Raw genomic sequence first — 23874 nt, forward strand, 5'->3', positions numbered from 1 at the left:
GGTCAGCCTCCGCGCCTGTCCGAGAGTCTCTCACTGGACTGCCCCCGCCCCTCCGGCTGTGGCCGCCTCTGCGCCTGCGCAGGGCGCCGTCCTGAGAAGGCCGGGGGCCCGCCCCTACCGCCCCACCGAAGGGTTCGCATTCTCCCGCTTTCCGTCCGCCGCCCGGGCGATTGGTCTGTCAACTCTCGGCCGCGGGGGGAGGGTGCGGAGGGCGGCCAAACGGCAGGCTGTGCCCCGCCCCCCCTTAAAGGGGAAGCACTGTCAAACCCGCTTCCCCGCCCGCGCTCTGACTGGGACCTGAGAGCAAAGGTGGCCGAATTCTTCCTTCCGTCCTTCCCACTGGGAGAGGGGAGCCGTGGCCCGGCTCACTCGGCCCAGGGTGATCCACTTTTCCCCCTCGTCGGGCGGATCGAGCGCGGCTCCCCGCGAGCCTTAAAAGGAGCCGCCGGCAGCTGCTCTCCGTTTGCACCCCGCAGTGAGGCCCGCGGGAACTACGCGACCCAGCGTGCAGCGGGGCGCTGCTCCCGGCATGCACGGCGGCTGTGTTCCCGCCGAGCCGCCGCGGCTCGCCGGCCGCTGCCTCAGCGCTGCCCGGGGGCCGCGAGCCTCCTCCCGGCGCCGCCCTGGGGCTTCCCCAGCAGCGGGGAGGTAGGCGATGCTCCCTGTGGCCCCCGCCGTTCTCCGTACCCTCCACGTTGTCGCCTGCGAGGGCCCGGTGCGGCTTCGCTCTGCCTTGGGGTGACCCGGAGGACCCCCGGCGCCGGGGTGGCCAGCTGTGGCCAGGGTTCCCCTCCTGTTGAGGGGGCAGGGGTGTGAAAGTGGCCAGTACACGGCCGTTCAGAACGAAGCAAAACCTTTTCGGGGGTCGGAACGTTTAGGCATTAGACGCGGGCGAGGGTTTGCGGGCGGAGGGAGGGGCGCTGCACGATGGTCACCCCGTCCTCCCCTTCGGCCATGCCGAAGGGGCCCAGGGGCTGACGGTGAGACCCCAGGCCACAGTCCGGCCCGCGAAATGATGGATTCCCATCGATTAATTTCTGGGTAACGTAAATGAAATGTTTTCTTTACAGGCGGACGTTGAGTATATAGAATAACGAGTGTTATCGAAAGAAAAGGGTGGAAGTAGAGCGAATGAATGCACGGAGGATTTTAATGGAACGCCTTTGTAAACAAACCCTATTGTGAGTAAAAGCAAAATGTGACCGAGTGATGAATTTAGCCGTTATAATCAGTTTAGAAGCATGGACACCTGTAGGGTGACCGATTTAGAGCAGTTTTGAGACAGCTGTTAGTGGTAAGTACCCATTGACATGCAAAGCAAACTCTAGAGCTTGATCTGGAGGAAAAATTAAAACTTCAGGGAGTTCCATGCTTTGGAAACAATAAAATATTGCGAAGGGTTGGGAGACTGTCCTGTGTTATCCTGTGACGCTTTGAGGTTTCAACCCCTTGGATATTAAGTCAACCCAGACAGCACAGTGAATTGCATTCTTGAGACTGTTTTGGGGGTTTTTCTTGTCATTCTGTAACGCTTTCAGATTAAGCACCCAACTTCTCAAAAACCAGACTTTGTTAAGTATTAAATTTTACTGAGTTTTACCTGAACCCTGTCATGTTGTTTTGTTTTCACACATATTTGAATCAAATTGTCATTATTCAAAAATAATACCAAGGCTGGCGCTGCAGCTCAATAAGCTAATCCTCAGCCTGCGGTGCCAGCACACCGGATTCTAGTCCAGGTCCGGGCAACATATTCTGTCCCGGTTGCCCCTCTTCCTGCCCAGCTCTGCTATGGCCTGGGAGTGCAGTGGAGGATGGCCCAAGTGCTTGGGCCCTGCACCCGCATGAGAGACCAGGAGAAGCAGCTGAATCCTGGCTTCGTCCATTGGAGGGTGAACTAATGGGAAAAAAAGGAAGACCTTTCTCTCTCTCTCTCTCTCTCACTGTCCACTCTGCCTGTCAAAAAAAATATATAATCATAATAATAATACTAGGCCGGCGCCGTGGCTTAACAGGCTAATCCTCTGCCTTGCCGCACCGGCACACCGGGTTCTAGTCCCGGTTGGGGTGCCGGATTCTGTCCCGTTTGCCCCTCTTCCAGGCCAGCTCTCTGCTATGGCCCGGGAGTGCAGTGGAGGATGGCCCAAGTGCTTGGGCCCTGCACCTGCATGGGAGACCAGGAGAAGCACTTGGCTCCCGGCTTCGCATCAGCACAATGTGCCGGCCGCAGTGGCCATTGGAGGGTGAACCAACGGCAAAAAGGAAGACCTTTCTCTCTCTCTCTCTCTCTCTCTCACTATCTACTCTGCCTGTCAAAAAAAAATAATAATAATAATAATACCAGACACCCAGGGTTGGTGCCGTGGCTCATTTGGTTAATCCTCCGCCTGCGGCGCCAGCATCCCATTTGGGCGCCGGTTCTAGACTTCTAGTCCAGCTCTGGTATGGCCTGGGAAAGCAGTAGAAGATGGCCCAAATCCTTGGACCCCTGCACCCACATGGGAGACCAGGACAACGCACCTGGCTTTGGGCCGTTGCGGCCATTTGGAGGGTGAACCAACGGAAGGAAGATCTTTGTCTCTCCCTCTCACTGTAACTCTACCTCTCAAATAAATAAAGTCTTTAATAATAGTACTAATACCAGATACCTTGTTATTTACTGATTCGGGTTCCTTACTGAATACACCCCTGGTTTTTACTCACCTGAAGAGTGATCTACAGGCAGATAAGGCATGTGGCTAGAAACTGGAAGTGAGAGAAGGCCATGAAGCAGAGTACACTTTCTAGGAATCTAGAGCAAGGTGAGAGGAAGGAAGGATGAATAAGTAAGGCATAGGAGACTTCATAGCATTGTTCTCATTCTTTCATCATTCTATCGAACAGCTGAAAGGAAGCAAAGAATACAAGTAATATTTCAGCTGCTATTGGTCTAAACTTGTTAAACAGTCTAGCATGATCATCTCTGTGTGTGAGTTATTTCAGACATTTGCTTTTTTAAATTTATTTACAAAGGTTAATAATCTGGCCAGCTCCGCGGCTCACTAGGCTAATCCTCTGCCTGCAGCTCCGGCACCCCAGGTTCTAGTACCAGTCGGGGCGCCGGATTCTGTCCCAGTTGCTCCTCTTCCAGTCCAGCTCTCTGCTGTGGCCCGGGAGTGCAGTGGAGGATGGCCCAAGTCCTTGGGCCCTGCACCCGCATGGGAGACCAGGAGAGCCGCTTGGTTCCTGGCTTCAGATCAGCGCGGTGTGCCGGCCGCAGCAGCCATTGGGGGGTGAACCAACGGAAAAAGGAAGACCTTTCTCTGTCTCTCACTGTCCACTCTGCCTGCCAAAAAAAAAACAAAAAAAAAAAAAAAAAACAAAAAAACACCAAAGGTTAATAATCTAAGGCTTATTCCTGCTGTACTTGTAAAAAGAGAGGGTGCTTATGTGGGGGGGGGAATCACCAAACTCCCTAGACGTAACTTTTTTTTTAACATTTTTATTAATTTATTTGAAAGGCAGAGTTACAAAGAGGCAGAGAGAAGGAGGGAGAGAAAGGTCTTCCATCTGCTGGTTCACTCCCCCAATGGCCACAACAGCCAGAGCTGGCCTATCTGGAGCTGAGAGCTTCCTGGGGCCTCCCACACAAGTGCAGGGGCCCAAGGACTTGTGCCATCTAACATTACTTTCCCAGATCCTGCCAGAGAGCTGGATCAGAAGTGGAGCAGACAGGATTCGAAACAGCGCCCATATGGGATGCCGGCACTGCAGGCCATGGCTACACCACAGCATCAGCCCCTAGTCGACTTTGGTTATTCATAAATGTCCTTTGCAACTCAGTAGTCACCTACCTGGAAATTTTGGGCCTCCTCACATTGGCTCTCTTGACTCTTCTAAATACAAAATTTAAAAATCCTCAATTCTCTGCAACACAGAAGTTAATTGGTGCTATTTAATAATACGAATAAAGCAAACTAGCATCTTAATTTCTCTATGTTTTCTGTTCTTAAAGCAACTCTCACAGTGACCTTAAGAAAGATAACTAACTGATGCCTCCAAATTAGTGTCTGGATTTTCTTTAATTTGTAAGTCAATTACTTGAAAAAGTCCCTGGCAAAAATGTTTATGCCACCATACCATCTCTTAACATCCCTTATTTATATTGTGAGGGGACAGCAACAACTTCAAAGGGATTAAAAAAAAAAAACTAACAAATAGTGAACAATTTTGAAATATACCTCCTGGGAAGTTTCAGCTTCTGCTGAGTCAGGCCAATTAAATTGAAGTTCTTTTCGTTTTCTTATTTTTTTTTTGAATTTTTCAAAAGATTTTTTATTTATTTTACTTCAGAGTTACACAGAGAGAGAAGGAGAGGCAGAAAGAGAGAGAGGTTTTTTTTTTTTTTTTCTTTTTTTGACAGGCAGAGTGGACAGTGAGAGAGAGAGAGAGAAAGGTCTTCCTTTACCATTGGTTCACCCTCCAATGGCCGCTGGGGCCGGCGCGCTGCGGCCGGCACACCACGCTGATCCAAAGGCAGGAGCCAGGTGCTTCTCCTGGTCTCCCATGTGGGTGCGGGGCCCAAGGACTTGGGCCATCCTCCACTGCCCTCCCGGGCCACAGCAGAGAGCTGGCCTGAAAGAGGGGCAACCAGGACAGAATCCAGTGTCCCGACCAGGATTAGAAGCCGGTGTGCCAGCGCCGCAGGCGGAGGATTAGCCTACTGAGCAGCAGCGCCCCCTCTAGAACGCTCAAGTGATCCCTGCCCCTCAGAAGACTGCTGTCAGGACTTCAAGTATGTGCAAGTATAGCATTGGGTAGGTGCTTAAACTCCTCATGATGTTATGACGTTAACCCTTTATGGTCAAGCAGAAGCTCAGTCTCCATGCCTCCCACTCCATATGGGCAGAACTGAACACAGTACTGTAACAAAAGTCCCGGGCCTGGGACCCGCGTTGTGGCGCGGTGGGTTAAGCTGCCACTTGCAACAGAGGCATCGCATATTGGAGGGCAGGTTGGAGTCCCAGCTGCTCCACCTCTAACCAGCTCCCAGTTAATGCACCTGGGAAAGCAGCTGATGATGGCCCAAGTGCTTGGGTGCCTGCCACCCATGTGGGAGACCCTGAGGGAGTTCCTGGCTCTTGGATTCAACCTGGCCCAGTCCTGGCTATTGAAGGCATTTGGGGAGTGAACCAGCAGATGGAAGATCTCTGTCTCTCTTTCTCTCTATTACTCTGCCTTTCAAATTAAGAAAATCAACTTAAAAAAACAAAGTCATAGACCTTATTTTCTCCCTTTTTTTAAAGATTTATTTTATTTATTTGAAAGGTAGAGTTAGAGAGAGGTAGAGACAGAGAGAGAGGTCTTCCATCTGCTGGTTCACTCCCCAGATGGCCGCAACGGCCGGAGCTGCACCGATCCGAAGCCAGGAGCGAGGAGCTTCTTCCGGGTCTCCCATGTGGGTGCAGGGGCCCAAGGACTTGGGCCATCTTCTACTGCTATCCCAGGCCATAGCAGAGAGCTGGATTGGAAGAGGAGCAGCTGGGACTCAAACCAGCGCCCATGTGGGATGCTGGCGCTTCAGGCCAGGGCGTTAACCCACTGCACCACAGCGCCAGCCCCCTCATTTTCCTATTTTTTTTTAATGATTTTTAAATGTTTTATCATGGAAATTTTCAAATATAAAAGTATCCTTATCATATAATGGCTAATACTATTCAGTTTATAACCTGTTCTCCCTTACCCTTAGTGAATTATTGTATTTTATCCATAAATGCTTTAAATATGAACAGATAACTTTTAAAAAGAATATTTTTTTTATTTGAAAGGAGTAGGTACAGAGAGAGAGCCAGGGGAGAGAGATCTTCCATCTGCTGATCCACTGCCCAAAAGGCTGCAATGGCTGGGGCTGGGCAAGACCAAAGCCAGGAGCTTCATCCAGGTCTCCCACATGGGTGGAGGGGACCAAGTGCTTGGGCTACCTGCTGCTTTCCCAGGCACATTAGCAGGGAGCTGGATCGGAAGTAGAGCAGCCAGAACTCCCATATGGGATGCCAGTGTCACTGGCAGCTTAACCCTCTATGCCATAACACTGGCCCTGAGAAATGACTGTTTAAAACATATCCACAATGCCACTGTTATTTAACATCTAACAATTCACATCTTCTGATTTCCCTATTTCCTCATTAAATCTTGTTATGATTAGTGTGTTTAGTGGGTCCAAACAAGTTCTGCATATTTCATTTGCTTAGGGAGGTCTTTAGTAAGAGGCTAATAATTCCCCCCATTCAATTCAATGAAGCAGATGGCAGTGTTTTTCTAAGGAACACATTGGATGTTTGAAAAGCACTGTTTTGGAAAATTAAAGAAAATAACTTGAAATTAAATCCTCAGGTCAAAACGTTACCAGTGGATAGCCTCTCCAGAAAGGTAATCATACTTAATACAAATAAATCCTTACTGGCCAGTGCCACAGCTCAATAGGCTAATCCTCCGCCTTACAGCACTGGCACACCGGGGTCTAGTCCCGGTTGGGGCGCTGGATTCTGTCCCGGTTGCCCCTCTTCCAGGCCAGCTCTCTGCTATGGCCGGGGAGTGCAGTGGAGGATGGCCCAAGTGCTTGGGCCCTGCACCCCATGGGAGACCAGGAGAAGTACCTGGCTCCTGCCTTTGGATCAGCGTAGTGCGCCGGCCGCAGCGCGCCCGCCACGGCGACCATTGGAGGGTGAACCAACAGCAAAAGGAAGACCTTTCTCTCTGTCTCTCTCTCTCTCACTGTCCACTCTGCCTGTCACAAAAAAAAAAAAAAAAAAAAAAAGAAAAAGAAAAAGAAAAAAATAAATCCTTACTAATCTAGAAGGTTGTCTTACTTTTGAGTAATTTGTTCTAGAAGATCCAGTGAAGCATTTAAAATTACACTAAAAATACCCAGACTTTAAATACATTAGTATAAAAAATAAGCTAAAAGAAAACCTGAGCTAATTTTTTTTAAAGATTTATTTATTTGAAAGGCAGAGTTACAGAGAGGGAGAGAGAGAGAGAGTGATCTTCCATCTGCTGGTCTACTCCCCAAATAGCGACAGTGGCCAAGACTGGGCAAGACCAGAGCCAGTAGCTTCCTCAGGATTTCCCATGTGGGTACAGGGCCCAAGTAACTGGGTTATCCTCACATGCTTTCCCAAGCGCACTAGCACAGAGCTGGATCAGAAGTAGAGCAACTGGAATGCCAGTGCCACAGGTGGCAGCTTTAAACCTAAAAAAAAAAAAAAGAGCTGAATTTGAAAGCATTTAAAATTGCTTTGTAAGTAGCACATACTAGTTGTAGTAAAATAAAAAATAGTAATAAAAAGATATATAAAAATCACTACAAACTAGAGATGTATATTAGTATCTAAGTAAACACCCTGAAGTTCAATTCCATTTTAACAGTTTTTTGCTTTAAGAAAACACTTAAGGACTAAAGGGTAAGGTTAAGAAAATACCAGATTTCCTAGATGAGGTATTAGAAATCTGAGCAATGTCAGCCCTTACATGTAGGCCTTATGTGTAGTTTATGTGGTAGACTGAAGTCAATTTTTTTAAACATTTATTTATTTATTTGAAAAGCACAGTTACAAAGAGAGACAGAGAGGTCTTCCATCCACTGGTTTACTTCCCAAATGGAAATGGCCACAACAGGTGGTGCTGGGCCAGGCCAAAGCCAGGAGCTTCATCTGGGTCTGCCATGTTGGTGCAGGGGCCCAAGCACTTGGGCCATCTTCGGCTACTTTCCCAGGCACATTAGCAGGAAGCTGGAAAAGAAATGGAACAGCCAGAATTCAAATGGCACTCATATGGAATGCTGGCCTTGCAAGCAATGGTTCAACTTACTGCACCACACTGCTGACACCCTTTTGTTGTTGTCTGAGACAGAAATACATGGACATAGAGCTTCTGTGTGCTGCTTGACTCCCCAAAGGCCTGTGAGAGTTGGGCCATTCTCAGAGCCAGAACCAGAAGCTGAGGACACAATCCTAGTCTCCCATGTTGGTAGCAGGGACCCAAGTATTTGAGCCATTGCTACTGCCTGTAAGGTCTGCTTGATGGGCAGCTGGAGTTAGGAAGCAGAGCCTGGAATTGAATCCAGGCACTCCAATGTGGGATGTGGGTGTCTTATCCATTAGGCTAAACAACCGCTCCTGACAGCACAGATTTAAAATTGTGTTTACAATCAAACTTGCTACCTTGGGTTATGATACTATTCAGCATAGAAGATTATTATTAATAGTTAAAAGATGATCCTAAAACATTATTTTACAGGCAGAGTTAGATAGAGACAGAGAAAAAGGTCTTCCTTCCGTTGGTTTACCCCTCAAATGGCTGCTACGGCCGGTGTGCTGCGCCGATCTGAAACCAGGAGCCAGGTGCTTCCTCCTGGTCTCCCATGCAGGTGCAGGGCCCAAGGGCTTGGGCCATCCTCCACTGTACTCCCGGGCCACAGCAGAGAGCTGGACTGGAAGAGGAGCAACCGGGACAGAATCCGGCGCCCCAACCGGGACTAGAACCCAGAGTACCGGCACCGCAGGTGGAGGATAAGCCTAGTAAGCTGCGGCGCCAGCCAAACCTAAAACATTTTAATGAAGGAATTCTGAATGATGGAGTGTTGTCAAGGGGAAAGTCAGTATAATAAAATACTGTATTCCCATAACTAAGAAAAAAAAAATATGGGCAGGTGTTTAGCCTAGCAGTTAAAACAACCATATCGCACATCAGAGTGCCTAGGTTTATTTCCAGCTCTGACTCCTCTAACTCCAGCTTCCCACTACTGCAGACCCTGGGTGGCAGAGGTGATGGCTCAAGTAATTGGGTTCCTACGGTCGATGTAGGATGCGGAAGACCTGGATTGCTTTCCCGTCTCCTGGCTTCTGCCCAGCAGGAATTTGAGGAGTAAACCAGCAGATGAGAGCTCTCGTTCTCTTTCTCTCCGTTTCTGTCTCTCAGATTAAAAAGAAAACAGAAAGTAAACACATCACCCTCTAGGTTATCAGAGAGAGAAAAAATAACACATATGGTATGCTTTGCATATTGCTGACCAGAAAAACATTCCGTTTCCCCTGGTGGTTACCATAGTTACATGAACTGTTTATAACATTAAGAGGAGGGAACTAGGTCACAGTATTGAGGGAGTTTGAATTATGCAGTTATGTTTCCTAAAAGCAAGGAAAGGGTTTAAAACTCAGGAAAAGGTGTCAGCCTTGTGGTCTAGTCTGTTAAGCTGCCACCAGCATCCCAAATGGGCCCTGGTTTAAGTCCCAGCTGCTTTACTTCTGATCCAGCTCCCTGCTAATGTGCCTGGGAAGGCAGCAAAGGATGGCCCAAGTTCCTGGGCTCTTGTACCCACATGGGAGACCCAGTAGAAGTTCTTGGCTTCTGGTTCAGCCTGGCCCAGCCCCAGCTGTTGTGGCTTTTTGGGGAGTGAACCAACGGATGGCAGATCGCTCTTAGTCTCTCCCTGTCTCTCTAACTCTGCCTTTCAAATAAATAAATCTTAGAAAAAAAAATCAGGAATAGTAGATTTATACTACATGTTCAGAATTGAAATTCTGGTCTAATATTGCTGGTGTAACTTAGAAATTTGTCTAAAATTAAGTAGTTTGCTATAGTAGTTGTAGATTATTCAGCCTACACAAATAGTAGGCCCATAAATGTAATTTAAAATATGCCAGTACATTCTTGTAGGTTCCCCTTTATCTTAGTGGGGAATCTTACCCTAAAATGTTTTTGCAAGTAATTGATAAACCCAACAGTTATCTAGAATCTGGGAGTAGTGAAAACATATATAACTTGACTTCTTACGTCCTTTGAAAGCATGAAATAAAACTTGGCAGCATGATGGCTGTCAGATACTATTCTTTAATTTGTTGTACAGCGGTTTTCCTATTAAATTCACCATCCGGAAATAAAAGAGTATAGAAAGGGAATATATTGGAAGCCACAGTAGCATAACCTTCACTCCTGCTTTACATGTCTCATATATGGGCTATTTGTTTTTCACTAAGAATCTCACAAAAAGATCTTTTTATTCAGAAGTAATTTCTGTTGTGCTAGAGCACTGTGCACTATTTAACTAATAGAGGCTGGACAAAGGAAAAGAACAGAAAAAAATACATCTCAAGGTTGCATGATTTCAGATTTTTTTTTTTTTTAATTTCATGATCACTCTAAAGGACTCATGACTTACAAATGCTGAAAGTAAGCTTACATCAATGATTTCCCCACGGGAAAGGAGAGCAGGGAACAGGCAATTTCTCTGAGCCATTGCTGCTGGTGGTTGAATATTGCAACCATCATATATAAAGGGACAGGAAAGAAGCTGAGGACCACTATTATACATCACCTACAGAATTTTTTTTAGAGTTGATAATATCAACTATATGGACAGACATTTGCTGTACTAGCTTAACGGTTGTTACTTGGGATGCCCAAATCCATTATCAAAATGCCTGGTTTGAAAGCCAGCTACTCCGCTTTTGATTCAGCTGCCTTCTAATGGGCACCCTGGGAGGCAGCAGATGATGGCTTCCACATGGGAGGTCCAGGTTGAGTTCCATGTTCCTGACTTTAGCCTGGTCCAGCCTTGACTATTGCGAGATTGTTAGGAGTGAACCAACAGATGGAAGATCTCACTCCATCTCTCTCTGCTTTTCGATAAAATGAAAATTAAAAAAAAAATAAAAATAATTACTGATACCTAAGTAACTTGCTCAGTGTCAGATAGTAATATGTAAAATAGTATATACCTAAAGATGTAAGAGTAAAATAAATATTAGTCTTATTTGCTGGCCAGTAACCATTAGTGAAAAGTGCCCATAGGAGGGAAAAAAACCTTAAAACTTGGGATATTCTAAAAAATTTTTTCTGTGAAGTCTTACAGTAAATTTTACAAAATCGGCTCTAAAACAAAATAAGAATTTCTTGAACAATGTTAAAATTAATCATAAAGTCAAAAGTACTAAAAGCCATGTATTCTTTAGACTTTTTAAAAAAAGATTTATTTATTTGAAAGGCAGAGTTACAGGGAAAGAGAAGGAGAGACAGAGAAAGACAGAAAGATCATCCATCCATCCACTAGTTCACTTCCCAAATGACTTCAATGATTGTAGCTGGGCCATGCTGAAGCCAGTAGCCAAGAGCTTCATATGGGTCACTTACATGGCTATAGGGGCCCAAGAACTTGGGCCATCTTCTTCTTTCCCAGGCACATTAGAAGGGAGCTAGATCAGAAGTGGAGCAACCAGGATTGCATTCAGCACCCATATGGGATGCCGGCATTGCAGGTGGTAGCTTTACCTGCTATGCTATAATACCAACCCCTAGACTTATTTTCAAGGGTTAATACCATATACTTTCAGTTATAGCTGAAGAATGGTCTTAAAAATAAAACTAATAGGGGCATTGTGATGTACCAGGTTAAGATGCTGCTTGTGATGCCATTATCCGATATTAGAAGAGTGCCTATTCAAGGCCCAGCAGTGGAAGATGGCCCAAGTAATTGGTCCCTGCCAACCACATGGGAGACTTGAATGGAATTCCAGGCTCCTGGCTTCAACCTGGATCAGCCCCAGCCATTGTGGCCATTTGGACAATGAACCAGTGGATAGAAGATCTTTAAAAGATATAAAAAATAAAAATGTATTAACTAGCTGCTTTGGGCTAAATCTTTTGTTCCTCTTAAATGATTCTAGTTGATTATTTAATGAGGCTTTATTGGAGCTATTGTTACATTAATTGTTCTTGGCACAGTTAATTTAGTTCAGCATTTTGGTTAATATGGGTTCATCTATTCAAGGGTAACAGATTATTGCTTTTCTAATTTATCATCAAAAATTGGCATTTTTTGACTTATAAATGAAATCAGTATATCTCACCTGATACAATATATGTTTCTGGAAAATTGTGCTTAAGCATTATTTTGCTACATCAGGTAATCAGGTAATTTTAAAGCCACTTCTATGAAGAGATTCAACTTTTCAAAATGAAAATATTCATTTATAAGTAATATACCTGATTTTCTCTTGTTACCTTGAGAAAACATAGGTAGTGTTCCTCATTAACTATAGTCAAGATGAAGTTTCTTTTCTTTTTTTTACAAAAAAATTTATTTATTTGAAAGGCAAGGGCCGGCGCTGTGGCTTAACAGGCTAATCCTCCGCCTTGCGGCACTGGCACACCGGGTTCTAGTCCCGGTCAGGGCGCCGGATTCTGTCCCGGTCGCTCCTCTTCCATGCCAGCTCTCTGCTATGGCCCGGGAGTGCAGAGGAGGATAGTCCAAGTGCTTGGGCCCTGCACCCCATAGGAGACCAGGAGAAGCACCTGGCTCCTGGCTTCGGATCAGTACGGTGTGCGGGCCGCAGCACGCTGGCCGCGGCGGCCATTGGAGGGTAAACCAACGGCAAAAGGAAGACCTTTCTCTCTCTCTCTCTCTCACTGTCCACTCTGCCTGTCAAAAAAAAAAAAAAAAAAAAAAGGCAGAGCAACAGAGAGGAAGATCTTCTATTCACTGGTTCACTCCAAAAATGGCCACAGGAACTCCCCTCTGGGTCTCCAACATGAGTGGCAGGGGCCCACGTATTTGGTGTCATCAGCTCTGCCTTCTCAGGCACATTAGCAGGAAGCAGAGTCGGAAATGGAGTGACTACAGGCTTCACAAGCCCACGCTTAACCTGCTGCACCATAATCCTGGGCCTAGCTGTAGTTTCTTTCACTTATTCTAGCTAGTGTGCATTGCAGATACTTTAACACAACATCCTTTTGCCACAGAAATGGTATCTTTAGGGAGAGAACTTTGAAGAAGTACCTGAAGACATATTTCCTTGTTATCTGGCTACAGTAAATACCAGAATTAAGAGAGATAAAAGAGAAAGAGATATAAAGGATATGGGGGAAAGTTTTATATGGAAAATATTAGAGGTTAAAAAGCTTTATATTATGTGGAAATAGAAGAATTCGAGAAAGAAATTTCAAGTCATTAATGGTGGTAGAACATTAAAATTTAGGAACACAATATAAACTTTATGTGGAGACCACTTGTGATACTTTTTTTGCTGAACAAAAAAATACAGTTTTAATACATGGTTAAACAAATAACCTATTTAACTCAATCTTTGAAAATTGGCATGTTAATTCAAAAATACTTTCAGAAACAACCATGACAATTTGTCTCTCAGATGTATTCACTAAAAAATTTGCCTCCAGATTTTTGTGCTACAGTATACTAAAACCCAAAATCAAAGCATCATGCTGGTTAAACAGGAAACTGTGATAAATGTGGTAAAAGAGAATTGAAAGCACTACTTCTAAATTGATCATACCACATAATTTGGTCAGTGGTGCAAAACAGACAGCAAAGTTCAGGCAGAATAGATATCAGTAATTTCTAAATAACCAGTAGCTAGTTGATGGGTACTATCTCCAAAACCAAAGATCCATATTTTCCTCTCCAGGTGACAGCTGTGTTGATACATGATTCTGTTAGTAAAACAGGCTTTTTTGGGGAGGGTGGGAGTGGGAGGTGGTTAAGATTTATGTACATACTTATTTATTTGAAATGTAGAATAAGAGAGGGAAAGACAAAGATTTTTCCATCCATTGGTTTACTCCCCAAATGATTGCAATAGCTGGTCTGGACCAGGGTGGAACAAGGAGCCAGGGACTCCATCTGGGTCTCCCACATGGATGGCAGGTACCCAAAGACTTGGGCAATCATCTGCTGCCTTCCAGGCACTTTAGCAGAGAGCTGGATCAGAAGCGGAGAAACTGGGACTCAAGCTGGCATTCCCAAATGGGATATGAGAATCGTAAGCAGTAGCTTAACCCTCAGTACTACAAAACTGGCTCCCAAATGGGACTTGGTGATTTGTAACTAATGACCTGACCACCAAGCTGTACGAGATACAGTTCAAAGTAATGTTTGCATCAGAAATTGTAGATATTGACCATAGTGTGGACCAAATTTCCAATAATAATAGTAGCTACTTTCTGACTTGTAGACAGAATAGAAGATGAAGACAAATTTTCAGGGAAACATTGGCATTTGCAGAAAAAAAGATTCCTTCTGAAGAGAGACCCGTGACAACTGGCAAATTGTTGGTGAATGTATTTCTGCAAACAGCTGACTTTCCATTGGCATCTTAGCTCTGCACAAGGGTTGGTGAAGAATATTCAGGAGCCACAGATAAGAAACTACAGACTGTTCAATTGGAGTATCAGTAGAAGAATTTGAGGAATTTGACAATCAGGGACAAGTTATTCAAATAAAAAACTGAAGAATTTGACCCTTAGGACAAATTGGTTTTGGGGATTTTTTTGTGAATTTTGGGGGTTGGTATGTGTGTTATTTTAAGAAAACATAACCATTTTTTTTAATTACTTATTTTAAAGTCAGAGAGAGGGAGAGACAGAGAGATCTTCCATCCTCTGGTTCACTCCCTAGATGGCCGCAACTGCCCAGGCTGGGCCAGGCCAAAGCCAGGAGCCAGGAACTTTATCTGGGCCTCCCACCTGGCTGGTGGAGGTCCAAGCACTTGGGCCATCTTCTACTGCTTTCCCATGCCATTAGCAGGGAGCTGGTTCGAAAGTGGAGCAGCTGAGACATGAACTGATTCAAATAGCTTTTCTCACATTCAGATGTAACAAATGCATATATTCTGTCTACCCAAAAAGGAGAACATAAATAGATACACTGGGGCCAGCGCTGTGGCACAGCGGGCTAACGCCCTGGCCTGAAGCGCTGGCATCTCGTATGGGCACTGGTTCTAGTCCTGGCTGCTCCTCTTCCAATCCAGGTCTCTGCTGTGGCCTGGAAAAGCAGTACAAGATGGCCAAAGTCCTTGGGCCCCTGCACCCACGTGGGAGATCCAAAAGAAGCTCCTGGCTCCTGGCTTCGGATCGGTGCATCTCCGGCCGTTGCAGCCATCTGGGGAGTAAACCAGCAGATGGAAGACCTCTCTCTCTGTCTCTACCTCTCTCTGTAACTCTGTCTTTCAAATAAGTAAAATAATTCTTTAAAAATAAATAAAAAATAAATAAATAGATACACTGAGTACTTAGGTTTGGAGCTGGTGTTGGGACATCAGCATTGTTAGCAAACAGTTTTAGCCAGGTGGCCACATGGCCCAGCTACCTGAGCCAGGCTCCACCCCTATCCTAATGGGATTTGCTGCTCCTGCTTCCCTGCCTGCCCTCAGGCAAAGTTTTAAAAGGGCCTGGTCCTGAACACGTGCCCTCTTGGCTCTTCTCTCTTGGTTCTTCTCTCTAGCCTCCTCCTCTGGTCTCTTGGCTCTCTCTCTCGGCTCCTCTCATCTCTTCTCTCTCTTCTCTCCTTATAGCTCCTCTCCTCTCTGTTTCTCTCTTATACTCATTTTTCTCTTTTTCCTTCACCGCCCCTTCACTCTGGTCTGTTGGGTGTTCCTCAATAAACCCTTTCCCTTACTCCGGTGTTCGATGTTTTGCGACGGCTAACATTAATATATAACAAGCATCTCTTATGAATTCTGGTTTGAGTCCTGGAGGCTCCACTTCTGGTCTAACTCCCTGCTAATGTGCCTAGGAAAGAAGCAGAAGATGGCCTGAGTAGTTGGGCACCTGCCATCCCCATTGGAGACCCAGATTCAGTTCCAGGCTCCTGGCCCAGCCCCAGCTCTGACCACTGAAGCCTTTTGGGAAGTGAACCAGCGGATGGAAGACCTCTTTCTCTCTCACCCTCTCTCTGTGTAATTCTTCCTTACCAAATAAATAAATATTCAGATTTAATTCACTTTTATGAGGATTTTTTTGATCGAGGGAATTAATTTGTCCATGCAGGCCAAATTCTTCAAATTCTTCCATTGTTCTTCAACTGAACAATTTTGAGAACCATATGTTTGAAAATTTGTATTTAGACTGATGTTATGTGTTAACACCCTCTATAACTTCTGCCTACAACCTCAAAAGGAACCTAACTACACAGAATCCCTCTCTTAAAGTCTTTTATTAAACCCTAGTCTTCTCTATAGAAATGAAATTTGACAGAATTATCTAATGAAGAGGAATCTGACCATAGCAGTTGAGAAAGGAAAAAAACTGGAAGACCCACATTCATAGAAGGGGACAGACAAGCCGGCGCCATGGCTCACTAGGCTAATCCTCCGCCTGTGGTGCCAGCACCTCGGGTTCTAGTCCCAGTTGGGGCACCGGATTCTGTGCCGGTTGCTCCTCTTCCAGTCCAGCTCTATGCTGTGGCCCAGGAGTGCAGTGGAGGATGGCCTAGGTCCTTGGGCCCTGCACCTGCATGGGAGACCAGGAGAAGCACCTGGCTCCTGGCAGTGCGCTGGCCGCAGCGCGCCGGCTGCAGCGGCCATTGGGAGGTGAACCAACGGAAAAGGAAGACCTTTCTCTCTGTCTTTCTCACTGTCCACTCTGCCTGTCAAAAAAAAAGAAGGGGACAGACAGGAAGCAGCTATTGTTATTTATGTTGCGTGACTCCAAGAACTCCCAAGAAATTGATTCCATCCCATGGGAAATATTTATCAATTTGGGATAGAAATTAATTTCATTTTCCAATAAAATAGATATTAGTACATATATGACACATAGGAAAACAATAAAAAATAATCATTTAAGTGGTTATGAATAATTATCATGCAAGAGATCTTTTGCTGAAAAGTGTTCTTGTGTAAGATATGTTGCTTTCTTGGAAAGAATGGGAGTGACAACTCTGCTACCATGAGTTGTGATCTGTGGGGAGAGGGAAGAGAAGCAGAAAAGGAGCAGTTAACAGAGAAATGAGGTCGTGTGAAGTAAGATACATTCAGAAACTTTTTAGAAGGTGGTATCAATTGGCAGTAGTGACTGTCTTTAGGAAAGAAGGAAGAAAGGTGTCCTCTAGGATCTGGGCTTCAGCCAAAGGTAGATCACCACAAGGCTACATGAAATAGAAAATCCATGAGGCAAAGAAGGTTTATGGGGAAAAGATAGAAATTTTAAAAATGTAAGGATTGGCCTGGCCCAGTGCTGGCCATTGCGGCCATCTGGGTAGTGAACCATAGGATGGATGATTTGTCTCTCCCTCTAACTCTTTCAAAATAAATGAATAGGAGCTGGCGCTGTGGCATAATAGGCTAAGCTTCCGCCTGCAGTTCTGACATCCCATATCGGCACTGGTTCGTGTTCCAGCGCTCCTCTCATGATCCAGCTCTCTGCTTATGGCTCGGGGAAGCAGTAGAGGATGGCCCAGGTGCTTGGGCCCCGGTCGTTGGGGCCATTTAGAGCATGAACCTGCAGATGGAAGATCTTTCTCTCTGTCTCTCCCTCTGTCCATAACTCTACCTCTCAAATAAATCTTAAACAATTTTAAAAATGAGTGTTTTTGAAAAATGTAAAATGCAGGGCCGGTGCCATGGCTCACTTGGTTAATCCTCTGCCTGCGGCTCCGGCATCCCATATGGCCGCCAGGTTCTAGTTCCGGTTGCTCCTCTTCCAGTCCAGCTCTCTGCTGTGGCCAGGGAGGACAGTGGAGGATGGCCCAAGTGCCTGGGCCCCTACACCCACATGGGAGACCAGGGAGAGGCGCAGCGCCAGCCATAGCGGCCATTTTGGGAGTGAACCAATGGAAGGAAGACCTTTCTCTCTGTCTCTCTCACTGTCTATAACTCTACCTGTCAAATCAAAATATTTGTTACACTGTAGCCAATAAGAAATTATTTAGGGGGCCAGACTGTGGTGTAATGGGTAAAGCCTCCACAAGCAGTGACGGCATCCTATATGGGTGTGGTTCGAGTCCTAGCTGCTCCACTTCCAATCCAGCTCTCTGCTATGGCCTGGGATAGCAGTAGAAGATGGCCCATGCATCAGCATGGGAGACGCAGAAGATCCAAAGCCAGGAGCCAGGTGCTTCTCCTGGTCTCCCATGGGGTGCAGGGCCCAAGCACTTGGGCCATCCTCCACTGCCTTCCCGGGCCATAGCAGAGAGCTGGCCTAGAAGAGGAGCAACTGGCACAGAGTAAGCCGCAGCGCCAGCCTAGATTACTATTTCTTATGTATGATCTGTTTGTTTATAAACTATGTAAGAAACAACTATAGAAATTGGAGAGTGGGTAGGTAGAAAAGACTAGAGGAAATGATTTAGCGATAATGTGATCTTGAAAATATCCTTCCACATGTTCAGACTTAGTTAGCTTTATGTTCTTTTTATCAGTAAGCCAGGAATGAGTAATACATGTTAAGACTGTATATATAAACCTTTTGAGGAGCGAGTTAATGCAGCAAGGTTAGTTGCTTACTCTTTGCAGCATCTTTGACCCTTGGTCAACTCCTGGAATTTGTCCCTTGGAGTGTTCTCCATTTTAGTGGTGACGATTTAGCTATATGCTCCTAGAGTTACAGATTATTCCACATTGCTTGCAAGGTTGCTTAGCACAAACATCAAGATTTTTAATGCAAGTATGCACCTGATTTTATTGTTGGAGTTGTGAATTTTGGTTGCCGTGGCTGATTGCACAGCAGAATATACATACATGAGCAGCCTTGGACCCTGAAATTCAAAAGGGCTTCTGTAGGCAGGATTTCAACCGGCGCCCCTATGGGATGCAAGCACTGCAGGCAGTGGCTTTCTCTACTACACCACAGCGTCGACCCCAGTAACAATTTTTATAACCCTTTCAGTTAAGAATTTCAACTGTGGGTTAATAGTCTTGTATATTATCATTCCAAAGATTCCACATCAGTTCTCATTATAATCAACTAATTCTATGTGGTGATTTCTTAAGTTATTTAGTTAAACTGCTTGCCTCTAAATCAATTCACCTAAATAACACAGATAGTTTGTTTTTTTAAAGATTTTATTTATTTTTATTTGAGAGGTGGAGTAAACAGAGAAAGAAAGAGATGGGGCTGGTGCTGTGGCGTAGTGGGTAAAGCCGCCGCCTGCCGTGGCAGCATCCCATATGGGCTCTGGTTTGAGTTCTGGCTGCTCCACTTCCAATCCAGCTCTCTGCTGTAGCCTGAGAAAGCAATAGAAGATGGCCGAAGTCCTTCGGCCCCTGCACCCGCATGGGAGACTCGGAAGAAGCTCCGGGCTCCTGGCTTCAGATCAGCACAGCTCCGGTCATTGTGACCAATTGAGGAGTGAACCAGTGGATGGAAGACCTCTCTCTCTCTCTCTTCTCTGCCTCTCCTTCTCCCTCTGTGTAACTCTTTCAAATAAATAAATAATTCTTTAAAAAAAAAAGATATATATATATGTAAATGAGTATGTGTGAGTGTGTGTTAAAAAGTCAGCACTTGGCCAGTGCTGCGGCTCATTAGGCTAATCCTCCGCCTGCGGCGCCGGTTCCCAGGGTTCTAGTCCTGGTTGGGGCGTCAGATTCTGTCCTGGCTGCTGCTCTTCCAGTCCAGCTCTCTGCTGTGGCCCAGGAAGGCAGTGGAGGATGGCCCAAGAGCTTGGGCCCTGCACCCGCATGGGAGACCAGGAGGAAGCACCTGGCTTCTGGCTTTGGATCGGTGCAGCATGCCGGCCTCTGCAGCCAATTGGGGGGTGAACCAACGGAAGGAAGACCTTTCTCTCTTTCTCTCTCACTATCTAACTCTGCCTGTCAAAAAAATTTAAAAACAAAAAGTCAGTACTCACTTTTTGTATTTAAAAACTGATTCCAGATCATCTAGTAGATGACCCAAGTGCTTGAGCCCCTGCACCCACATGGGAGACCAGGAGGAAGCACCTGGCTCCTGGCTTCGGATCAGCACAGCTCCAGCCATTACAGCCATTTGGGGAGTGAACCAACAGAAGAAAGACCTTTCTCTCTGTCTCTCTCTCTCATTGTAACTCTACCTCTCAAATAAATAAAATCTTTAAAAATAAATAAATAAAAACTGATTCTAACTGAAAAAAAAAAAATAGTGACAGAAATTTACCCAGATTTGGTGAAAGACATAAATTACCAGATTCTGGAAGCTCAGTGAAGCCCAAGCAGGAAGTAATAAAAGTCACACCTAGATACAACAGAGCCAAACTACTGAGAAACAAAAGTAAAAACAAAATTTGACAGTAGGCAGAGGGAAATGACATACTATGAAGGAAACAAACAGAAATACCACTGGCTTCTTGTCAGAATCAAGTGAAATGGCATCATTATAATTTTCGGGGTGGATGTGGGGAATGTCAGCCCCATATTCAACCTTCAAAATTAAATGAAGGGGCTGGTGCTGTGCTGTAGCAGTTAAAGCCACTTCCTGTAGTACCAGCATCCCATAAGGGTGCCAGTTCACGTCCTGGCTACTCCACTTCTGATCCAGCTCTCTGCAGTGTCTGGGAAAGCAGTAAAAGATGGCTCAATTCCTTGGGCCCCAGCACCCACGTGGGAGACCCAAAAGAAACTCCTGGTTCATTGCTCCTGGCTTCGGATCAGCCTAGTTCCAGCTGTTGCAGCCATCTGGGGAGTGAACCAGCAGATGGAAGACCTCTCTCTCTCTCTCTCTGCCTCTCTGTAATTCTGCCTTTCAAATGAAATAAATAAATCTTTCTAAAAACTTACATGAAATAACAATGGTTCAAGAATGAAGGCAAACTAAAGACATTTTTACTTAATGTGGGTAACTATGAAAGAATTTTTTCCTTATAATTTCTCTAGAATAAGTGACTGTTAAAGCAAAAATAGCATTCTGTAAAGGGGTTTATAACATGTAGATATAATATATATCACAAGCATATCATAATGTACAGAAACGTCCTTGTATTTCCTGTAAATTGGTACAGTATTAATTTTTTTGACAGACAGTGAGAGAGAGAGACAGAGAGAAAGGTCTTCCTTCCATTGGTTCATCCCCCAATCGGCCGCAGAGGCCGGCACACTGTGCCAATCAGAAGCCAGAAGCCAGAAGCCAGGTGCTTCCTCCTGGGTCTCCCATGCGGGTGCAGGGCCCAAGCACTTGGGCCATCCTCCACTGCCCTCCCGGGCCACAGCAGAGAGCTGGGCTGGAAGAGAAGCAACCGGGACAGAATCCGGCGCCCCGACCAGCACTAGAACCCAGGGTGCTGGCGCCGCAGAGCAGAGGATTAGCCTAGTGAGCCACGGCACAGGCCAGTATTAATTTTTTTAAAGATTTATTTATTTATTTGAAAGTCAGAGTTACACAGAGAGGAGAGACACAGAGAGAGAGAGGTTTCCATCCAATGGTTCACTCCCCAGATGGCTGCAATGGCCAGAGCTGTGCCGATCCGAATCCAGGAGCCAGGAGCTTCTTCCAAGTCTCCCATGTGGCTGCAGGGGCCCAAGGACTTCGACCATCTTCTACTGCTCTCCCGGGCCATAGCAGAGAGCTGGAGAGGAAGTGGAGCAGCCGGGTCTCAAACCGGCGCCCACATGGGATGCCGATGCTTCAGGCCAGGGTGTTAACCCACTGTGCCACAGCGCCGGCCCCCAGTATTAATTTTTAAAACACAAATATTGTAATCTCTTGGGCAAAATTCAAAGATGTTTTGCTAAAATTAATTAAATAGAATTAGAAAAATTATTCAATTAATGCCAGAGAGGTCAAGAAGGGCGTGACAGAGAGACATAAAATATATGAGATAGTGTTCTGGCGTTGTAGAACAACAGGTTCAGCCACTGCCTAGGACACTGACATCCGTATGGGCACCTGTTTGAGTCCCAGCTGTTCCATTTCTGCTCCAGCTGCCAGCTAAAGTGCCTGGGAAAGTAGCAGAGGATGGCCCAGGCTGTTGTGGCCATTTGGAGATTGAACCAGTGATGGAAGACTCTCTCTCTCTCTCTCTCTCTCTCTCTCTCTCTCTAACTCTGCCTTTCAAATAAAAAATATTAAAATACATGCTATAAAACAAATAGTAAAATCATACCTAAAAATTTCTTTATATCAATAATTACATTAAATGTAAATGACTAAATACTCCAATTAAAAGGCAAGGGTTGCCTGAATGCATTAAAAAGAATTGGGACTGGTGCTGTGGCATAGTAGGTTAAGCTTCTGCCTGCAGTGCTGGCATCCCATATAGGTGCTGGTTCAAGTCCCAGCTGCTCCACTTCCAATCCAGCTCCCTACTATGGCCTGGGAAAACAGTGGAGGATGACCCAAGTGCTTAGGACCCTGCACCCATGTGGGATACCCAGAAGCAGCTCCTGGATCCTGGCTTTGATTGGCTCAGCTCTGGTTGTTGTGGCCATTTGGGGAGTGAACCAGTGCCTGGAGGTCCTCTCTGTCCCTCTCTCTGTAACTCTGCCTCTCAAGTAAATAAATAAATCTTTAAAAAAAAAAAGTAAAAATTATATGCTGTCTACCAATTGATGCAATTTAAATATAAAAACACAGATAGGTTGAAAGTAAATAACAAATGAAATACACTTGGAGCATATGGAGGCTGGAGTGCCCATATATCTTGTAAAGTAGATTTCCATACAAAGAGAAAGGAATCATCAGAGAGAAAGAGAGACACTTCATAATGATAAAGTAGTTAAAACATTGGGAAGACATTATGAATGTGTTTTCACTAATACAGCTTGAAAATACAATCAGTCCTCTATGAGTTTCACGTCCATGGATATAGCCAACTTCAGATTGAAAATATTTTTTTTTAATTTTTTTTTTTGACAGGCAGAGTGGACAGTGAGAGAGAGACAGAAAGGTCTTCCTTTGCCATTGGTTCACCCTCCAATGGCCGCCACGGCTGGTGCACTGCGCTGATCCGAAACCAGGAGCCAGGTGCTTCTCCTGGTCTCCCATGCGGGTACAGAGCCCAAGGACTTGGGCCATCCTTCACTGCACTCCCAGGCCACAGCTGAGAGCTGGCCTGGAAGAGGAGCAACCAGGACAGAATCCGATGCCCCGACCGGGACTAGAACCGGTGTGCCAGTGCTGCAAGGCGGAGGATTAGCCTATTGAGCCATGGCGCCGGCTGAAAATACTTTTTTAAAATTGCACCTGTACTGGGGCTGGTGCTGTGGTGCAGCGGGTTAATGCCCTGGCCTGAAGCATCGGCATCCCATATGGGCACTGGTTCTAGTCCTGGCTGCTCCTCTTCCAATCCAGCTGTCTGCTATGGCCTGGGAAAGCAGTAGAAGATGGCCCAAGTGTTTGGGCCCCTGCAGCCACGTGGGAGACCCAGAAGAAGCTCCTGGCTCTTGGCTTCGGATTGGCTCAGCTCTGGCCGTTGCGGCCATCTGGGAAGTGAACCAGTGGATGGAAGACCTCTCTCTCTGTCTCTACCTCTCTCTGTAACTCTGTCTTTCAAATAAATAAAATAAATCTTTTTAAAAAATCGCATCTGTACTGAACATATGCAGACTTTTATGCTTTAAACAATACAGCATTAAAACTATTTCCTTAGCATCTACATTGTATTAGAAGTAATCTAGAGGTGATTTAAAGTATACAGGAAGATGTGCATGGTTATATGCAAATTTACCATTTTCAATAAGGGAGGTGAATATTTTCAGATTTAGTATCCATAGAGAATCCTGGAACAAATCACCCCCATGGATGCTGAGTGATGACTGAACATTAAGAAAAATTTACAGAATTAAACATGTCTTCCTCAGAAATTGATAGAATATGCTTTAAAAAAAATCACCAAAGATATATAAGATCTAAACAATACCAACATCCATCTTGACCTAACTAACCTAATTTTACTCAACACCTGCAAAAGAATGAACTATAAAATTTTAGTGGTGAATGTGGAGACAGATGTCCCTCTCTTTGACAATTTAATGGTTTGACTTACAAAATTAGATTTCCATTCCTCCCTTTGGCTAATCAAAATGCACTTAAATATTTTCCACATTTCAGCTATTTTGTAATGTGGGAAGTAATACTTATTCTGAAATTATTTATATATTTCTATAACAATTCTTTCCTGAAGGAAAATGA

General features: G+C 45.3%; 1 long non-coding RNA gene across 1 annotated transcript; it reads left to right on the top strand.

The window, feature by feature from the left end:
- Positions 1–556: 556 nt before the first annotated feature.
- LOC133774891 (uncharacterized) lies at positions 557–15758 on the top strand. The gene is made up of 3 exons (XR_009868183.1): positions 557–648; positions 1071–1181; positions 15566–15758. It is a non-coding gene; the product is annotated as an uncharacterized LOC133774891 (long non-coding RNA).
- The last annotated feature ends 8116 nt before the right edge of the window (positions 15759–23874 follow it).

This window comes from Lepus europaeus, chromosome 16 (assembly GCF_033115175.1).
Source record: "Lepus europaeus isolate LE1 chromosome 16, mLepTim1.pri, whole genome shotgun sequence".
NCBI classification, from domain to species: domain Eukaryota; kingdom Metazoa; phylum Chordata; class Mammalia; order Lagomorpha; family Leporidae; genus Lepus; species Lepus europaeus.